Consider the following 20,786-nt stretch of genomic DNA (forward strand, 5'->3'; position numbering starts at 1 on the left):
AGTGGCAGATGTCAAATCTTATTATCGGATGGCTCACCTCCAAATAATAAATGAGTGGTGGTTGGATACCTATATGGATCCTGTGTATGCTCTTGAAATGTGGGAATTGGAACAATCCCATTCCAGACATATTTATTTGAGGGGGAGGGGTGTGTATCTTCCACCAGTGACCAAAGTGATCATAGAATTGTGGAGCTCGGCCCTTAGACAAATTAAATGGTGGGGTAGACGGACGCAAAAAAACTCCATTATAGTGTGGATGGGTGCTTCTCCATGTGGCACATTGGAGGGATTCCGAAAATGAGATCAATCAATCAGGCATTTGTACAGCGCACTACTTACCCGCGAGGGTCTCAAAGTACTAGGGTTGGGGGAATGCTGCTACTGTTCGAAGAGCCAGGTTTTGAGGAGTCTTCTGAAGGTCAGTAGGTCATGGGTCTGCCGTAGGCGGATGGGGAGGGTGTTCCATATCATGGCAGCGAGGTGGGAGAATGATCTGCCGCCGGCGGTCACTCTTCGGATGCGGGGGACAGTGGCGAGGGCGTGGTCGGTAGAGCGGAGCTGGCGGGTGGGGGTGTAGAAGTTGAGTCGGCTGTTGAGGCACGCTGGTCCGGTGTTGTGGAGTGCTTTGTGTGTGTGGGTGAGGAGCATGAAGGTTATCCTCTTGTTGACGGGGAGCCAGTGCAGGTCTCTTAGGTGGGGTGTGATGTGGTTACGGCGAGGGATGTCGAGGAGGCGTTCTGGGTGCGTTGGAGCCATTTCAGGAGTTTGGCCGAGGCTCCTGCGTAGAGGGCGTTTCCGTAGTCCAGTCTGCTGCTGACGAGGGCCTGGGTGACCGTCCTTCTCGTTTCGGTGGGGATCCACTTGTAGATCCTGGGGAGCATGCGGAGGGTGTTGAAGCAGGAGGAAGAGACGGCGTTGACCTGCTTCGTCATGGAGAGGGAATGAATAAAATGAATAAAAGATTTATATAGCGCATAGTTACCCTCGGGCATCCCAGCGCTTTGTCCAGGGTGACAACCGTAAGAAGTAGACAGTTCAACAGCATCAGGCTGGGAAGAGATAAGTTTTAAGAGATTTACGGAAACGTAAGATGCACATTTCTGAGCGCAAACTCAGGGGGAGTCTATTCCACAAAATAGCTATGTTGACCGAATATCTTCGCCCACCAGCCTTCGCCCTTTTGACCCTGGGGACATGAAGAAGATGTTTTTGGTCAGATCGCAAGGCCCTAGTGGCTTTGTAAGGCATGACTAGATTCCGCAGGATAGGAGGCCCCTTCCCCTGCAGAATCTTGTGTGCAGTGCAAAGAGCCTTGAATGTGACCCTTTCCCGCACCGGAAGCCAGTGCAGGGCCTTCAGTGCAGGTCTGGCTGACTGCCTCCTTGGTGTGTTCATAAGCAGCCTGGCGGCGGCATTTTGAACTTGTTGCAGTTTATTCAACGTGGCTTCAGGGGCACCTAGGAAAAGAATGTTACTGTAATCTAATCTAGATACAATAAGCCCCTGAATAAGTAGCTTCCTAGATGTCCAAGGTAGCAGGGGGAGAACTTTCCGAACTCAACGAAGAAGACCAAAACATACTCCTGCCGTTTTTTTTGCCTGGGTTCTGAAAGAAATATCTTGTTCAAGCCAGATCCCCAGGCTTTTGATCTCCTCTTTAGGGCTCGGCAAAGCTCCCAGACAGCTGGGCCAGCTAGTCAGAGGAAGAGAAGGAGTTTTGTGTCCTATCAGTATCAGTTCGGTCTTTGAACCGTTCAGCTTTAACGCTGATTCGCACATCCAGGTGTGAACTTTGGACATGCAGGAGTGAAGCGAGTCGGGGTTGTCCACAAGTTGGGATAGGGCGACCACCAGGTGCGTATCGTCCGCATAGCTGACGATTTTAATACCAAATGGGGCGACCACATCCTCCAGGGGGGCCATATATATATTAAACAATGTGGGGCTCAGGGAAGAGCCCTGAGGCACCCCACACTGGAGGGGGATAGACACCGACCGTTCACTACCTTCCCAAACCTGATACGTCCGATCACAAAGAAATGACCTAAACCATCTCAAAGCCACACCTGCAACCCCTATATCTGCCAGCCGTTGGATCAACACTTGATGGTTCACCGTGTCGAACGCCGCACTGAGGTCCAGGAGGATCACTGCCACTGACCCTCCTGAATCCAAAATGCTCCTAGCCTCCTCAACGACTGCCATAAGAGCGGTGTCAGTGCCCTGACCTGGCCGGAATCCGGTTTGGGAGCCTCGCAGCAAGCCATTGGACTCCAGGAAGTGTGACAGCTGCAGATTCACCAGCCTTTCAGCGATCTTACCGAAACAGGGCAGCAGGGAAATAGGCCTGAAATTTGCCAAATCAGAAGGATCTAAATTTGGTTTTTTCAAAAGAGCCTTCACCACTGCTCTCTTCCAGCTCAGTGGAACCGTGCCCTGAGCAAAAGATGCATTAATGAGGTCCGCAACCGGCGCCGCAACAGTGGTTACTACCTGTTTCAGAAACCTCATAGGGACCGGGTCCCTAGGGTAACCACTTTTCAACGAGACCAGTTCCTTCCGGACCTCATCAACTAAGACTGGCCCAAGAGTATCCAAATGAACAGAAGCTCCTCTAGACTGATTACCTGTATCCATTCTCTGGACAACCTGTGGTAAGGCGCTGAGAATATTAACTATTTTCATATTAAAATAGTTTGCCAGCTCCTTACATTTCTCACCTGGGCTGTCATGGGTAACCAGAGGCTCGGGGACTTTGAGAAGTTCCTTTACCACTCTAAAAGTTTCTCTAGAGGAATTCGCGTAGCTTTCTATTCTCTCCTCAAAGAATTGGGCCTTGGCATGGCAAAGAGCAGATTTATATGCCCTGATTGCCGCGCGATACTCCTCACGCCTAGCCTCTGCCCCTTCCTTTCTCCATGCCTTCTCCAACCTCTTGCAACCCCTCCTGAGAGATCTCAAATCAGGAGTATACCATGGGGCGGAAACCGACCTCTTCTTCCTTATTAACATTCTCTTTTTAGGAATGATAACATTGAGAGAGTTGGTCAGCCACTGGTTGATATTTGCGTCTGCGCATGCCGGGTCCGCAACTGGAGAAGGACACATACCTTCAAGAATAGTGGTCCAGCTGTCCACCGACAGCCTAGACCAGGCTCTCTCCAAAGTATGAACCTTTGGGAGAGAGATCGCTATTCGCTCCACTTGCCATGTGAAAAGCACCAGGAAGTGATCTGACCATGGAAGAGGAAGAGAGGGCATAGATTTGAGATGGGGCATGTTCGAAAAAATGGGGTCCAACAAATGACCCTTTATGGAGTGGAGTCGAGAATGACCCCTAGGTTGCGTGCATGGTCGGTGGGCGTAGGAGCTGTTCCTAGTGTGATCGGCTACCAGGAGTCGTCCCAGGCCGAGGGGGTGGATCCGAGGATGAGGACCTCCGTCTTGTCCGAGTTCAGCTTCAGTCAGCTGTTTCTCATCCAGTCGGCGACGGCCTTCATTCCCTCGTGGAGGTTGGTTTTGGCGGTGTGGGGGTCTTTGGTGAGGGAGAGGATCAGCTGGGTGTCATCGGCGTAAGAAATGATCTTGAGTTCGTGCAGTCGGGCGACGGGGGCGAGCGATGCCATGTAGATGTTGAACAGCGTTGGGCTGAGGGATGAACCCTGGGGTACGCCGCAGATGATCTCAGTGGCTTTGGAGCGGAAGGGGGGAGGCGGACGCTCTGTGTTCTGCCGGAGAGGAAGGAGGTGGTCCAGTCCAGGGCCTTCTCTTGGATCCCGGTGTCGTGTAGGCATGTTCGTAGTGTGCGGTGGCAGACCGGGTCAAAGGCGGCTGACAGGTCCAGGAGGATGAGGGCCGCGGTTTCTCCGTTGTCTAGCAGGGTCCTGATGTCGTCGGTGGCGGCGATGAGGGCAATTTCGGTGCTGTGGTAGCTGCGGAACTTGGACTGGGATGGGTCCAGGATGTTGTTCTCCTTGAGAAATCTGGTCAGTTGATTGTTGACGGCCTTCTCGATGACTTTCATGGGAACGGGAGCAGGGAGATGAGTCGGAAATTCTTGAGGTCCTTGGGGTCCGCATTGGGTTTTTTGAGTAAGGCGTTGATCTCGGCATGCTTCCAGCTCTCCGGGAAGGCTGCTGTCTCGAAGGAGATGTTGATGGCTCACTGGGATTTCTACACTGGGAGACGTTATGATGAGCTTAACCCTGAAGTCTTATCAGAGGCTTCAGACTGAGTTCCAGCTACATTGTAGTCCATTTTATAACTTTTTACAGCTTTGCCATGCATTGACCCCTTACCTTAAATCATTGAATGAGCTCCCTCAATTCAATCCCTTAGAAGGTAAACCATTTATGGGTAATATAGGCGATCACAAAATTGTCAAGCTCTATCAGTCCCTAATATTTAATCAATCAGACACCTTTGGGGCCCTACATGCAGCACGGGAGACAAACGTGGGCGAAATAGACAATGAGGATTAGATTGAAGTGCTGGGATTTCCTAGGGGAGCGGCCATTGCCACAAGATTTTGGCTTATCCAATTTAAATAACTCCATAGGGTTTATCTAACACAACACCAGTTGTGGCGCATGGGAGTGATTGATAGTCCGGTTTGCCTCCGCTATGGAGCTGCAGAAGGTAACTTTTTCCATATTGTGTGCAGTTGCCCGTTGGAGAGATTTTGGCGTGCAGTGATCACATGTCTGGGTCGGGTCATGTCCTGGCAAATTCCATTCGAATTGGCCCTCCTTGGCCCTCCTTCACCTTATGAATGATGTGGGCAGGAATTGATATAAGGTTTCACCATTGCTAAGCGGGATATTGCAAAGGAGTGATAGTCGGTTGACCCTCCATCTCTATTAGTCTGGAAGAAGGGTATGGACCATTGCATGGGAATGGAGATTGCAGTAGAAAAGGCTAGGGGATGCCCCCAAAACATCCCAGAATATGGAAATGCTGGGCATAATACAGGGTCATTGTCCTGGAACCGGTTTGATATAGTCACCAGCTCCTTGATGATAAAATCCGATCTGATCATGGTCCTGGCGATCCAGTTTAATGTCATCATATGAAGGGTTTTACATTTTGTATCTGATATGTGTTGTTTTCTTTTCTTTGGGAGTGTCCATGTGGCTGTGGGGCGGGAAGGGGCAAGTGGAGCTTTTCTTTTTCTTATTATTGATGTGGTATTTTTCTTTATTGTCTTTCATTTTGACTTTCTCTAAAGGCTGTTAGGCCACATTGTATTTTAAATAAAATTCTCAATAAAAATTTTTAAAAAAAGAATGTTGAGATATTTAATGCAGCTGATAATATTCGGATGTGTTAAATACCTTCAAACTTGTAATTCCGATCCATGCGTAAACAGGGAACAGAATTTAACGAGTAGCTTCTAATCGGGGCCTTAGCAATATACACGCTGCAGAAACAAGTCACTCTCTATGCTTGTTGTAGAGATTCTCTACAGTATATAAAGTGGAATAATTAAGAGCTGATCCTACGAATTATCTGCAAGCAGCAACTAAAATGTGATCAGCTTGGTACTATAACATTGTGGTTGTAGCTCAGCAATTGTTTAGACTATTTGCAACTAGCCAGAACTTGGCTTCTAGTTTGAGCTTGAGCTAAACCTAAAGCCTCTAGAAAATGGCAGCATAAAGAAGTCTTCTTTCTATTGATTATTAAAGGGTGGGAAGTTATTATGTCACACTTAATTTTAGGTCTAGCAACAGACAGATTTAGCTGTGAGTTGCAATTCTGCATGTCATCACTTCTTCAAAAAATACAAAACAAATGTAAGGAAAAAGTGGGGTTTGGGTCAACAACTTTCAGAGAGTTGGCTTTTCTACTTTTCTTCTGGTTAGACATTACTGGTCTGTCAGTGAAACCAATTTTGTTTCTGTATACTTTGTGACATAGACTTAACAGTACACCTTTGGTAATTAGATTTAAAGTAGTTCCTTATTGTAACACTTACAGCTCCCTTGCTGCTCTTTTCGCATGCCATTTGTTTCATATTCAATGCAAGACACTCCCCTGCTGCTCCACCTTGTTCAATATCACTATATTTATATTCACTGGAATCCCCCCTTCTGCTCCTTTTGGGCCCAGAGCTCCCCTCATTCTGCATTTACATGCATGTCAATAAACCCAGTCCAGGACAGGTGGTAGACTGCAGATTTTGTAAGCCATAAATGGCTTTATTTTAGTTGTCTTCCACCTGCAATTGCATCTACTTTAATAGAAGTCAATAGGAAAAATATTTTTTTTAGAATGTATGCATTTACATCATCATTTTTGGCAATATAGGAGTACCCAGCATCTCACCTGCTGCTCACCCATGTACATTAATCAAGAGACTAGTAAGCAGGCTGATCCACTGCTACTCCACCAAACACAAGTTGACTTGCTTGCAGGCACAAAACAGAGTATGCCCATATGGCTACTCTTTAAGGATAACAGTTTTATATAAGTGCTTCACTTTGCCTGATTGCCTGCGGGGGGACTACCAGCACCAGAGTCCTTTGCTCCCAGGAGGGAGGCGCCATCACTGACCCTGCGCTTCAAAAGCGCCGCCGAACACCGCAGCCTCGGACGCGCTTCACTTTGCCTGATTGCCTGCGGGGGGACTACCAGCACCAGCGTCCTTTGCTCCCAGGAGGAAGGAGCCATCACTGACCCTGCGCTTCAAAAGCGCCGCCGAACACCGCAGCGCGGGGCGCGCTTCACTTTGCCTGATTGCCTGCGGGGGGACTACCAGCACCAAAGTCCTTTGCTCCCAAGAGGGAGGAGCCATCACTGACCCTGCGCTTCAAAAGCGCCGCCGAACACCGCAGCGCGGGAAGCTCTTCACTTTGCCTGATTGCCTGCGGGGGGACTACCAGCACCAGAGTCCTTTGCTCCCAGGAGGGAGGAGCCATCACTGACCCTGCGCTTCAAAAGCACCGCCGAACACCGCAGCGCGGGACGCGCTTCACTTTGCCTGATTGCCTGCGGGGGGACTACCAGCACCAGAGTCCTTTGCTCCCAGGAGGGAGGAGCCATCACTGACCCTGCGCTTCAAAAGCGCCGCCGAACACCGCAGCACGGGACGCGCTTCACTTTGCCTGATTGCCTGCGGGGGGACTACCAGCACCAGAGTCCTTTGCTCCCAGGAGGGAGGAGCCATCACTGACCCTGCGCTTCAAAAGCACCGCCGAACACCGCAGCGCGGGACGCGCTTCGCTTTGCCTGATTGCTTGCGCGGGGGACTACCAGCACCAGAGTCCTTTGCTCCCAGGAGGGAGGAGCCATCACTGACCCTGCGCTTCAAAAGCGCCGCCGAACATGGCAGCGCAGGACGCGCACGGGCAGCACCCGGGCTAAGCCCGGGCCAAGGGCGGGCCCGTCCTTGCCCGTCTGTGACCGGATGAGGCCGGGCTGGGCAACCCCCTATTTCATGCTCTAAAGGTACTGTTGTTGTGCTATTCTTCCCTCCCAAAGATACTTAACTGATATTGACTCCTTCAGGTTGGAAAAATAAAACCGCAGTTGCTTTAAATAAGACCTATATCATGGGGAAAAGGAAGACCATTGAGGGAGGGGATGAGAGTTCAAGTGTGTTGGCCAAGGTAAAAAAAGCTAGAAAGACAAGGAAGCTAGCTACACATGCGGGGAACAATTGTGTTATGAATCATATAGATGACTTAATTGAGGAATGTGGAGACCTTCTTATAGACAACCCTGTCTCAAGAAAGCCAGTAGAAAAGGGGTGTAAAAATCCAGTCACAGTATCGAGGGTAGGCAAAAAACAAGGCCCAGTGGTCCCCAAAATGTTGGTAGCTAGGAACAAGAGTGATTATCTTAATAAAGGCCAAGAGCGAAACAATACCGAGGTGGGGTTCGTAACCTCGAACACTAATACTGAGATAAAAGGTATCTGCCCTCTTGTGGTTGATCCTATTATAGTATGTAAAAACAGATTCTCAGCTTTAGCAAATGAAGTAAGTGATAATCACATAGTAGGTCATGATTTACACTTAGCTAGCTCGTGTAAGTCTGATGCTTCCCGAGGTGATAAAGAGATATTATTCTGTGATGTTCCTGATCTTCATGCATCCAATGTGGATGGTCGGATTGACCTGACCTCCATGGTCCAATTACTGTGTGAGGCAGTTGAATGTATGAAAGCTAAGATTGACAACCTCACCACTGTAGTGAGTAGTAGTCTACTAGATAAAGGTCACTGTCCAACTTGCCTAGCTAATAAGCAATCAAGTGGCACACCTTAAGTCCCGGTAAAAGAGCTAGTGCAATCCACCAAGCAAGGCACTTGTAGGGATAGTGGACAGCCTGAAACTGCCGTCCAATATAGAAAAGTGGTCAAACGCAAAAAGGGGGCTGAGAAAGCTTATAGTGCAAACCAAAAATGTGATGGACCTAGGAAATCATTGCTCAATGAAAGGAGTGGTCGACAACAAGTAAATGACATGTATAGTAACAGTAACTTTTCTTTTATATCTAAACAAGTTAACAGTAAACCTACCATTGATTCTAGGGGAGATTACCCGAGTGTTGTAAAGATGCCTAGAGTACCTAAAGTTTATATGGTGAACGTCCCTAGACTGGGTCTAGGAAAAAATATAGAATCAACAGCTTCTTTAACAAACAAGGCTATTCATTGGATCAGGCACACCAGGGGCTGTTGCTCTGTGATTAGAGAAGACATTACCAGGGCACGCAGGCTTACTCACTATGGGGAGTCTACTGATTGTATCAAATTGACATTTAAACAGGTGGATATGGCAGAAAACTTAGTCTCACTGGAGTTTAGAAGTTGTTCTCCAGATTATTTGGCTATTCAACTTAGATCCACACTCCCCCGACATTGGTACGATAGTCAGATAAAATGGTTAACTGAGAACGACAAAGATAGCTCGGGCCTCGAACTTAATGATTGACTAGGGGGGCCAAGTGACTTATTTAATCCTTTCCAGAGCAAGGCAGCAGAAAGCCAAAGTAAACATGCGAACCCTGATTTAGGTATTATGAGCACTCCAGAAATGTTAGGTATATTGGAAGGTTTACCATCCCTCGGGCAAAGAAATCATCCAAATGATCCTAACAAGATTGAGTCTTTTAATTCCCCTGATACTTTAGAGAAACCTGGTTCAATCTTATCTTGGAACATTGCAGGATTGAACTCTAAAGTATTGATTGCGGCTGCACGAGGGTAACTACGCAAGAGTGAGGTGGGTACCTAATGGAGAGCTGACAGAGAGAATAGATATAAAGAGAGGCGTCAGGCAAGGTTGTGTCTTGGCGCCAACCCTCTTCTCCCTTTACGTGAATGATATCCCAGACACCCTCTTGGGTTGTGAGCATGATTCGCCCAAGTTGTGTGGTCAAGCCGTTCCGGCCCTATTATTTGCAGACGACACGATTTTAATCTGCCAGACCCCTAAAGGACTACAGAATCTGTTGAATAAATTCCTGTCCTATTGTCTGGACAAAAATCTCGAAATCAATGCTTCCAAAACTAAGGTCATGATGATCAGTCCTCACAGGGGTTTTAACAAAGCTTTTATTGTAAATAATGAAAAGATTGAACACGTGCAAAATTTCAAATACTTGGATATTACCCTCGACACTAAAATGAATTGGCAGCCACAAATAGAAAAATCGAGGTTAATACTAACACAAAATCAAGCCCCCATAATTAGGAAGTATAAGAATAGCCTTGTTAGAGCAGTATCACCTGCAATTGAGCTATTTAAATATAAAGCTCAATCGGCTACCCTATATGGGGCAGAATTATGGGGCCACGTAGTAAGAGATGCCTTTTCAGTCCAAGAAAACAGCTTTTTCAGACAACTTTTAGCTGTTCCAGGCTGCACCCTTAACCCCTTTATTTTGGTATTTGAACATACGTCGTTCGGATGATCATGCCTACCTACGCCCACTACTATACTGGGTTCGCCTGTGATCCACTGATGAGCTAGTGGACTACAGAGATGCACTAAAGGAAATAATGCAAATAAAGAACTCCACCCGATTGGCATGGTTAGTGTGAGAAGTTGGCCTGATGTATGATGTCACTAGTTCTAGTGTACACCTTATATCAGTCCAAACAACCCTTAAGGTGATTGGTTGTAAAGTCAACCTTATAGACCAGCTATCCTAGTGGTAGCATGGACAAGAGCAGTCTTAGGCTAAACTCTGAATGGCATGTGAAGCCAGCTGTGATACCATATATAATCCCTTGAATACCAAATGAAAGGACACCACAACAGATATATATATAAAATAAAGTGTATTTATTCTAGACAAACCCTCAGCACTCTTTATGAGATTAGAGGTAAGTACAACACAGTCTTATTTAAGCATACATTAAGTCACACAGGTAAGTAATACAGTTAGGCCCTAGGGGCCACGCAAACCATATACTAAGTAAGTGGTATAAGGACCACTGTCACGGAAATAGGATAGGCCTAGGCCTAGGGAATCGCTGGGGCTACACTACACTAGCAACAGGTAGGAAGTGGGAGGCCCACGGGATTCAGGTGCAGAGTGGAAACACTCACGCGTAATGCGTAAAAGTCAATAGAATCACTAGCAGTTAGAAATAAGCCGTTTTAGGACACTTCTGGTATAGCTAGAAAGTCGAGACTCGGAAACTAGACCCTAGGATAGTCAATACCCTTGTGAGCACCGAAGTACCCAAGTTACCTAGCCCACGGGCTGCGGGTGCATAGGTGTGAACTTGCGTCGGGTTTCGTCGTGGACTTCTATGGATGCCTGAAGGAAAGTTGCTGACAGGCAGTCAGTGAAGAGTGTCCGGTGGATCCCAAGGCTGGGATCAAGAAGAGAGGAGACCTGCAAGCAGAAGGGACAGAGTCAAGGTCACTAGCCAGTGACCACGTGGAACCAGGAAGGAACCAGGCGATGTCGTGAAGATTGCAGGTGAAGGTGAAGCTTGTCGCTGCAGCCACGAGGACCAGGGAACGTCGAGGACGATCAGGACCGGGAGGCGAGCTGTCCCACGAAGGCTCTTGCTGTCGGCGGCGTCGAAGTTGTACTAGGACTCACCAAGCCTTGGCAAGCGGAACCCACGAAGAACGGAGGACTTGCTTCTGGTGCAGACCAGGAAGGTCTGGGGTGCTTCTCTTTTGCAGAGAAGCGGGAGCCAGTCTGGAGGAGACAAACCAGCGATGAAGATCTCAGGATGCGTCGTCACAAAGGCCACTAGCCAACGGGCAAGCAACTGGACAGGCGCGGCAAGCAGGAAAATGCAGAAGGGCCCCACGCAGGACTTGTGGAGTGTGGGGGGCTGATCTTCGGTGCAGATGGTGCTTGGGGTTGGAGCTTCTCAATCCCCGGTGCACAACTTCGAGGGTACCTCAGAAGCTGCGCTGGAAGATACTCGCCACTTTTCCCAGGTAGCCGGTCCCACGTCTCTCGTCGCCTCCACGGATCTCAGCTCGGCTGTGGGTGTGGATCAGGGTCGGAGAAGTCTGGAAGTCAAGGCTCTGGTCGGGATCTGCAGTCGGTCCCTCGTAGAACTTTAGCAAAGCAAAGGGTAGTCTCTTGATGGTGCCTGTTTGCACAGGGTAGCCACTCCTTGGCCACAAGGGAGATTCTTCAGTCTTCTTCTTTCGTCGAATGTCGAAGGTCCAGAGTTTCTGTTCAAGTTGCAGGTTCAGGATAATCTAATCTCCTGGGGCCCAGCTACCACTCTTATACTAATCTGGGGGGTTGGGTTACCTGCTAGGTCACGCCTTATGGGTGGGACCTGGGAGGGGGGTGGTTACACCCCCTTCCCTTTGTCCAGTTTCGCGCCAGGACTGGGGCTGGAGTGCCCCAGCACCGGTTTGAACTGGACTATGCACAGGACACCTTGTGTGCCCCAGGCATGTCTCATTCTTTTCATCCCTCCCTGCCCCAATACACTAAGGCCTGTCTGGGATGGTGCTCGCACCTCCCAAGGCAGGAAACCTATTGTCCAAGCCTCCCTTGCCGGGATCACTCCCAGCAGCAGGAGGTCAGACTCGTGTCTGTGGCAGCAGCATCCATTTTGTGATGCTGGGGCTCTGGTTAACTTTAACCGGGTAAGTAGGTTACAACATGTCTTCTCCCTCTAGAAGGGAGGGATAATATCCTCATCCCCAGAAATGGGATGGGGGTATTATTCCAAAGTGTTAGACACCTTACACGACATGTTTTGATAAAGCCAAACCATAGTTACCATAACCGTTTAAGATTATAAGGCACTTTAAGAGTATATGGTAGGCAATATCATAGAACAGCTATAAGGACATGGTTCCGAAAGCTGCAGACAGGCTCAGCTCATGCTAGAGCACCATCTCACATGTTACCAAGCACTCTGCCTCCAGGATTGTTAAGGCCTGCCATAGGAGTGGCTGATAGGTACACATGTGTCTATTTTAAGGGTAGATATAGGTATACTATATCTAAGCAAGGGGTGATTACACGACCTTGCCCCAGCTGAGTGATCAGCCAGTTGTGTCTGATTGGAAGGCCAGACCAGGGGTGGCATAATGCATGCTGCAGCCCCTGGGAGTCCTAGGGTACACCTATGCCCTGGGTTCCTAGGGTACACTGTACAGGGTCCAATAAGGTGATCCTTACCAATTGGGAATGTACCTAGGGTACATGGAGTCCATTTTAAAGAGAGAGCAGACAGCCTGAGACCCTGAATGGCAGGATCTCAGGCCAACTAAGTCGAAAAACCAGCTAGACACTAGGCAAAAAGTTGGGGGTAACCATAGTCAGATATCCACCTTCCTACACAACCCCCCCCCCCCCCAAACGAAAGGAGATAAGGCTGGCCTTGACAAGGTAAGCCTCTATTGCCTAAGTGGCCATATAAGGAAGAACCAGCACTGGCATGGTTACCCCCTGTCTCATGGTCCACTAAGCAATCCCTCACCCTAAAGGTATCATAGGGTCTCCACCATAGGGAATCTCTACCTTTGGTGTGTCTTTGCAAAGTAAAAGGCTGGTGTTGAGATGGAGTACTGAAGTCAGTGTCCTCAAAGTGAGGCCTCAGCTTCCTCCAATCATCCTCCACCATGGATGCCTTTCTTTCTCTCACTGAGTTGCACTGTGCTCTCAGGGTCAGCCTCTGGCTACCTAAAGCTGGAGGCTGGGTCCCTTTTGTTGGCTTACTGGAGGGACAGGTCAGGTTTGGGGCCCTAAGGTCCCATGTTTGCCTGTGTGTAGGATTTCAGGAATAATGAGTCCAGAGACAGTAGAAGTAAAGTTCAAGAAGGTTTAATCTTCAGAGATCTCACCCATGCTAACTCCAAGCAGCAACTGCCAATAACATCTGAACACAACATGGAACGCAGTGACATCAAGTGTGACACCATAACATTCTGAAGTAATAACCCAATGACAATGCAAGACATCTCATATGCCATGTCCATGACATACTACACACCTCCCCTCGTCACATTTACAATAACAGATGTAAAGAATCATACTACAATCATAACACCCTAGTAAGTAAGATGGTTTCTTACAGATCCTACTTATTCATTTACACATAGTCTAGTAAATAAGATGGTTTCTTACAGACCCTGCTTGACACACGATCCCTAATACTTTCTGATGAATTAGGGTTAACAATAACATCCTTATCATGACACCCATCTAACCTTCCTTTTACCACTACAACCCTATTCAAATTCCAAATCCTATGATCCTGAGTCTTGATTGCATTTTTAAAAACCTTGATAACCCTCATAGGTTTCATGAACTTGGTGGTAGAATTACCCATCAAACCAGGACGTTTAATCATCACCAAATCTCCCTCAGCAACCTTCGTTACCTTCACACTCTTCCTTTTATCAAAGTAAACCTTCCTCGCATTGCTTTTCCCTTCTTCTCGCATCTGAACCATGTTCTTATCACACACCTTTTCTTTACCTTTTCCCATTTCATAATCGTTAACCCATGTTGGTTCTACATTGGTATTGGGAATTCTCCCACGAAACAACAAAAAGGGAGTTTTACCCGTAGTTGAATGAGGAGATAACCTATATTCCTCTACTTTTTTTAAAACCTCATCTTTCCAGTTTAATGACATAGATTTCGATAATGCAATGGTTTCCTTGATCACCCTATTAAATCTCTCCACCATTCCATTAGTCTCGGGATGATAGAGAGAGCACAGCTTGTGAGAAATACCCTTGGAAGCTAAAAACTTTTCCATATCATTTGACACAAATTGTACCCCATTGTCCGTCAATATAGAGTTGGGAATGCCCTCTTTGGAGAATAGATTCTTCAAACATTTAATAATGTGATTTGAATCAATACATGACAAAAAGAAAACCTCTGGCCAACGAGAAAACATGTCAATCACCACCAACACGAAAGATTGGGATCCATTAGAATGAATGGGACCCAAGATGTCTATGGCAACATCCTGCCACGGATTCAATGGACGTCTCCTTACCACCATGGGCTGGACACGCGTACACTTAGACTTTTCACTCAAAGTACACGGTACACAATCTCGGACAACACGTTCCACCTCCAAGTCCATGCCCGGCCACCAATAAGACATCCTCAAGCGCTCCTTTGACTTAGTAATGCCAGCATGAGAAGAATGTACCAAATCTATAAGTTCTTTCCTAAGACTGGAAGGAGGAATCAATCTAGTTCCTCTAAACAACAGATTATTATCTGTAGACAACTCATTGCGTACCGCCCAAAACTTCCTGGAGTCAGGTGACCCGATTTTGTTACTGATCCAGCCCTTCCTAACTAGATCCATGACTTCATTCAAAACACTATCCAAAGACATTTCATTACTCCATCTCTCCTCGCTAATGATACCCTGATCAACAACACACACTAATTCTTCCGAATCTTCCCAATCATCATCTTCCACAATTTTCCTAGGCGTGAGTCGTGATAGTACATCAGCCACATTGTTTTCCACGCCTGGTATGTACTTTAGGTCAAAATTAAATTCCTGCAAACCTATCACCCACCTAGTGATTCTGCTGGATATCAGATCAAGCCCCTTTTTGCTGAATATTTCCACCAGCGGCTTGTGATCAGTCCTCACTTCAAAGTTAATACCCCAAAGAAACTTCTTCAACTTCTTAACCGCCCAGTACACCGCCAGTGATTCCCGTTCTACCACGGAATACCTTGTTTCAGGGTCTTTAAGACTACGTGACAAACACATGACCGTGTACATGCCACCCTCACCCTGTTGTTGCAGAACTGCACCTAAACCCTTCTCACTTGCATCCGTGATAAGAACAGGTTTGATCCTGGGATTAAAACTTGCAAGAGAAGGAGCAGACTTAAGTTTACTCTTAATGTCTACAAATTCCTGCTCACAGTCTTTCGTCCACAGAAAATCCACACCTTTCTTAAGCAAGTACCTCATGTTCACCGTGTGACTAGCAAAGTTCTTCACAAATTTCGAGTAATACTCAACTACTCCTAGGAATTTCATAAGTTCACTCTTAGTAGAAGGAGAAGACATCTCTTGAATAGTGTTAATCAGGTTCTCTTTAGGTTTCACACCTTCACTCGTTATGTTATGACCTAAATAGTCAATGGAGTTAGTCTTAAACTTGCATTTTTCTGCTTTTACTGTTAAGTTGTGATCCGTTAACCTTTTCAAAGCAGACCTCAGGCGTACATCATGTTGACTAGAATCTTCCCCAAAAACTAAGATGTCATCTTGATAAACATAGATACCAGGTAAACCTTTTAGTAAGTTCTCCATAACCCTCTGAAAAACGGAAGAGGCCGACACTAGCCCAAATGGCATTCGTTTGAACCTAAAAGTACCAAACGGCGTTATAAAGGCAGTGTAATCCCTACTCGAGTCCTCCAGTTCGATTTGGTGATACGCCGAGGTCAGGTCAATCGTGCTGAATACTTTAGCTCTCCCCAAAAGAGACATTAACTCATTGATGTTAGGTAAAGGATATTTATCAATGATCACACACTTATTGAGTTGTCTCAAGTCTATGCATAATCTCAAATCTCCATTGGGTTTGCGAGCTGCCACAACCGGAGCCAACCATTCAGTGCCTTCGACCTCCTCAATGATGCCACCCTTCTTTAATTTTTCAATCTCTTCATGCATATCATCCCTCACCGAAAGAGGTACATTTCTCACCTTGCAACATACGGGAATGGCATCTCTTTTGAGTAGTATTTTATGTTTGTAGCCCTTGAGACACCCTAATTCTTTTCTGAATACATTGGGAAACTCTTTCTTAAGGCAATCCACTAAATTGACATCCACATTGACATGTCCCACCCTTTCAATGGAGTTTACATCACCTCTCAATTGAATCGGAGGAACACTATTAGGATCTAGAAAAACTCCAAGATCGCCTTGGTGTATCCAGCTTATAATGCTGTCCCCTTTTTTTGACACATAAATCTTTCCTGTAATTAATCTCCCTTTGTACTCAATTAAACCTTGAAAGTACCCATGTAATTTAATGGGCTCACCACCGTAAGCCAATGGCTTTATATCTGGTCTTAACAGATCAACCTTATTCTTTAAGTTGTTCATGAAGAAATCACTAGAGACAATCGTGATTTTCGCCCCTGAATCAAATAGGACATTGGTTTTCTTTCCTTCAACCAAAATCTCATCAATTGGAGAACTCTTTTTTATCTCCCCAGTTACCACTTGTACAACAATTTGACCACACTCAAATTCCCCGGAATTCAGCTCATCAACATCATCCTCCCTCAAATGAACTTCCTTTACATTTGGTGTATTCCTACTGTTACACAAAGCAGTAAAGTGGCCTTTCTTTCTACACTTCGAACACACAGATGCAAGAGCCGGACACCTAGGATTGTTTGCCAAATGCCCTAATTTCCCACATCTAAAGCACTTGCCATTGACCCACTTCTCACTCGTCTTCCCTTTTGACGACATGCTCTCTTTCTGACCCTTGTCCTTTTCCTTTATTTCAGACTTATTTTTACTCCTAACCTCTAGTACTTTACAATCTTTAGCAGAGTCCTTTTTCAGAACTGCGACACATTTAATTGAATGTTCAATCCTTTTGGCAACGACTAAAACTTCTTCTAAAGTAGGTTCATCACGCAACCACAATTCTTCTCTTACTTTCTCAATGTTGCAACCAAACATAAACTGGTCACGTATACGTTCATCCGTCGTGCCATCAAATTTGCAAGACGATGCCAGTTTTCCCAACACCGTTATGTAACTCTCTACTGTCTCTTCCTCTGCCTGCATTCTTTTCGCAAAGGTATACCTTTCAAGAATGGTGCTCACTTTGGGAAGGTAATGTTTATCTAGTTTTTTTTATGCATAGCTCATAATCATTGAGACCATGTGCTTCTTCCGGTGTCAAATCAGGAAGATGGTCAAACACATCCTGACCTTCTGACCCCAGGCAGTGTAAAAGTAACGCAGATCTCCTCTCTGCACTAAGCGAGGGACCGCATACCCTAGCGTAACGTTCAAAAACTACTTTCCATTTCTTCCACTTTATGTTGGGGTTACCAGGTTCCGATAAAAAGAATGGAGCTGCCGTGACGTTCTGCATATCTCACGTGTGTGAACAGACTTAAAGATATGAAGTCAAAATTATAACAATTGCCTATTACCACCAGTAAGTATACCCTATTACAACATAATGCAGGAAAGACTCATCAACTATTGGAATTCGCTATCACTGAACTCTAGAAGCATCAAATTAAATAAAAGAAATTTTAGCGAGTTGATATTCCTTGTACACAATGCACAAAAAAAAAAAAAAAAAATATCAACAAACATACACAACAAGAGAAGTACCAATGTGTGCACGCAGCATGCGTGTATTTAAGCAGCACGAACGTGTGTATCAGAAGAACTTGCAAAATGCCAGAAACGCACTTGAATTAAAGCCGTGCGTATCGGCGAAAGCTTCTTTATTGCCAACTGAGGAATTACGCTTCAAGCCAGGAGTCCATGACGACAGAAGCTTCCATAGAAACCAAGCACAGTCAAACCGTGCGTGTCGGAGAACGCTTCAAGATGGATTCACGTTGACACGCGATGACGCTTCCTCGTAGTGACGTTTGTACGTTGACACGCGAAGACGTTTCCACGTAGTGGCGTCTTCCCGTGAGTCACGCAGCTTCACCCGATCACAGGAATAAACAATGGAGTGACGGGAACAAAGAAGGAGGAAGTCGGCGTTCTTAGCGCGATCTCCGACTAGGCAACAAGGAAGAGCTTCACGTGAAGGTGAGCAGTCCGTGATGATTTAAAACGAAACGGTTGCACTGCACAATCAAACAGCGATATACAAATTTCAGCAAATCTTCTCTTCTCAAAATCGCTTAAGTAGTGAAACTGATGGGTTAGCAAATCCTACGTTTCACAGCTGCATCGAAATGTTCTAGTTTGTGCCAGCACAGTTAGATTGTAATCCTTTTTCTTGTCACTCAGAAATCCAAGACACGCTTCCACAGCAAGACATTAAATGTTATGCTAGGTTCCATAGGTAGAAAGTTCAGCTCCCAAGTTAGCAGTAACGAATTTAAGTCCAGGTTGGAGGCCAATCAGGAGCTCTGCACCTCGTGAAAAAAAAATAAAAAAAAATTGAAGAGAAAAGAAAATTATGAGGTTGTGTTGAGATCTCTTCTTCTCTGCCGACTACGCCAGTGTAGGATTTCAGGAATAATGAGTCCAGAGACAGTAGAAGTAAAGTTCAAGAAGGTTTAATCTTCAGAGATCTCACCCATGCTAACTCCAAGCAGCAACTGCCAATAACATCTGAACACAACATGGAACGCAGTGACATCAAGTGTGACACCATAACATTCTGAAGTAATAACCCAATGACAATGCAAGACATCTCATATGCCATGTCCATGACATACTACACTGTGCCCAACAGAATCCCTCTGGGGGAGGTCCCTAACTACCTGTAAAGGTGATCCCTCAGGAATGTTTTTAACCATCACCTGGCTAGGGCTGCTAGCCAGGCAATCCTCATTCTTTTGATGGGGGGGTTCTTGTGGACAGGGGCCCTCTTGGGGTCCACTGGCCTCCCTGACCTCTGCAGCCCTGGGCTGACTGAGGCAGGGTAGACAGAGGCAGGCCACCTGCACCAGACTGGGTCCCACCTTGGAAGGGGCCACTGACATCAGAGGCTCTGCCAGGCCAGGCCTGGCTACCTCTGGGGCAGTTCCTTCACAAGGGGTGAGGTCAGATCCCTGAGGAGGCTGACCTTTTCCTAATGTCTGGGGAGAGGGAGACTTTTCTTCCTCCCCTCTACTCTCTGTTTGTGTGGAGTGATCCATAGTTTCAGGCTTCACTACACCTATGTCAGTCTGAGTATGGGCTGAGACCATTACAGCCTTGCCAACCTTTTCAGGGAGGCACTCAGTTTGGGTTTGAGCTGTGACTGTCACAGCTCTGCCAATCTCTACAGGGAAGTCTGTCTTTGCCTGGGCTGTGGCTACCACTGCCCTTCCAACCTTTTCAGGGAGGAAATCTACTTGGACAGGGGTTGTGGCTGGCACAACCCCACTACCCTTTTGTGAAAGGCCTACCATTTTAGAATGGGTGTCTTGTTCAACTCCAGCCCAAGCTGAGAGTTCTAAGTCATTCCCCAGTAAGCAGTCCACAGGCAAGGTTGGAGACACTGCCACCCTTTTAGGGCTAGTGACACCTCCCCAGCTGAGACATACCTCTGCCATGGGATGACTGTTCTGTTTGCCATCAATGTTAGTTACCTGGTATGAGAAACCAGGCAAAAGCTGCTCAGAGGGAACTAGCCTATGGGCCACCATAGTGATGCTAGCTCCAGTGTCTCTGTAGGCCTCAGCTTTTCTACCATTGATGTAGGGCTCCTGTCTGTACCTACCCAAAGTGTTGGGACAGGCAGTGAAGTTGGCAAACCCCATGCCACCATCACAGACAAGAGTAGCTGCTGTAGGGGAATTGGCTAAGCCAGGGTCCCCCTGTGTTCCCCAAGAAAACCCAACCAAATTTTGGGGGGTACTCCCACCACCTGGGGGATTACTGCTGACAGTAATAGGTGGTGTGACAGGAGTAGTTGGAGGAACAGTTTTGTTTTTAGCCTTTGGGCAACTGCTGTCAGTTTTCCAATGCCCAGGAGTTTTACACTCATGGCAGTAAGGCTTTTTAACTGTGGTAGAGGAGGGAGATTGGGACCCACCACCCTGTGTGGAGTTTTGGGGCCCTGAGGAAGATTTCTCTTTTGTTTTATCCCCACCCTTCTCTTGAGGCTTGCTGGTATCTTTCTTTTGGTCACCACCCTGATTTTTAGGCCTAATCCTGGTCCTGACCCATTTATCTGCCCTCTTTCCCAATTCTTGGGGAGAGGTCAAATCTGAGTCTACCAGGTGTTGATGGAGAAGCTGGTTCTGACAATGACTAAGGATCTGCTCCCTCATAATCAAGTTGTACAATCCTGTATAGTCCTGCACCTTGCTGCCAGTTAACCAACCTTCCAAAGCCTTAGTGGCACAATCCACAAAATCAGACCAGTCCTGTGTCTGTGTCTTCTGGGTGTCTCTGAACAACAACCTATATTGCTCAGTGGTTAAGCCAAACCCATCTATCAGAGCACTCTTCAGGACTTTGTAATTGTTAGCATCCTCATCACTGACTGTGAGGAGCTTGTCTCTACCTTTGTCAGAAAAGGAGAGCCACAAGATAGCTGCCCACTGACTCTGGGGTACCTGCTGTACTTTGCAGGCCCTCTCCAAAGCAGTCATCCACTTGTGGATGTCATCCCCTTTCT

This window comes from Triturus cristatus, chromosome 11 (genome assembly GCF_964204655.1).
Source record: "Triturus cristatus chromosome 11, aTriCri1.1, whole genome shotgun sequence".
Classification (NCBI taxonomy): domain Eukaryota; kingdom Metazoa; phylum Chordata; class Amphibia; order Caudata; family Salamandridae; genus Triturus; species Triturus cristatus.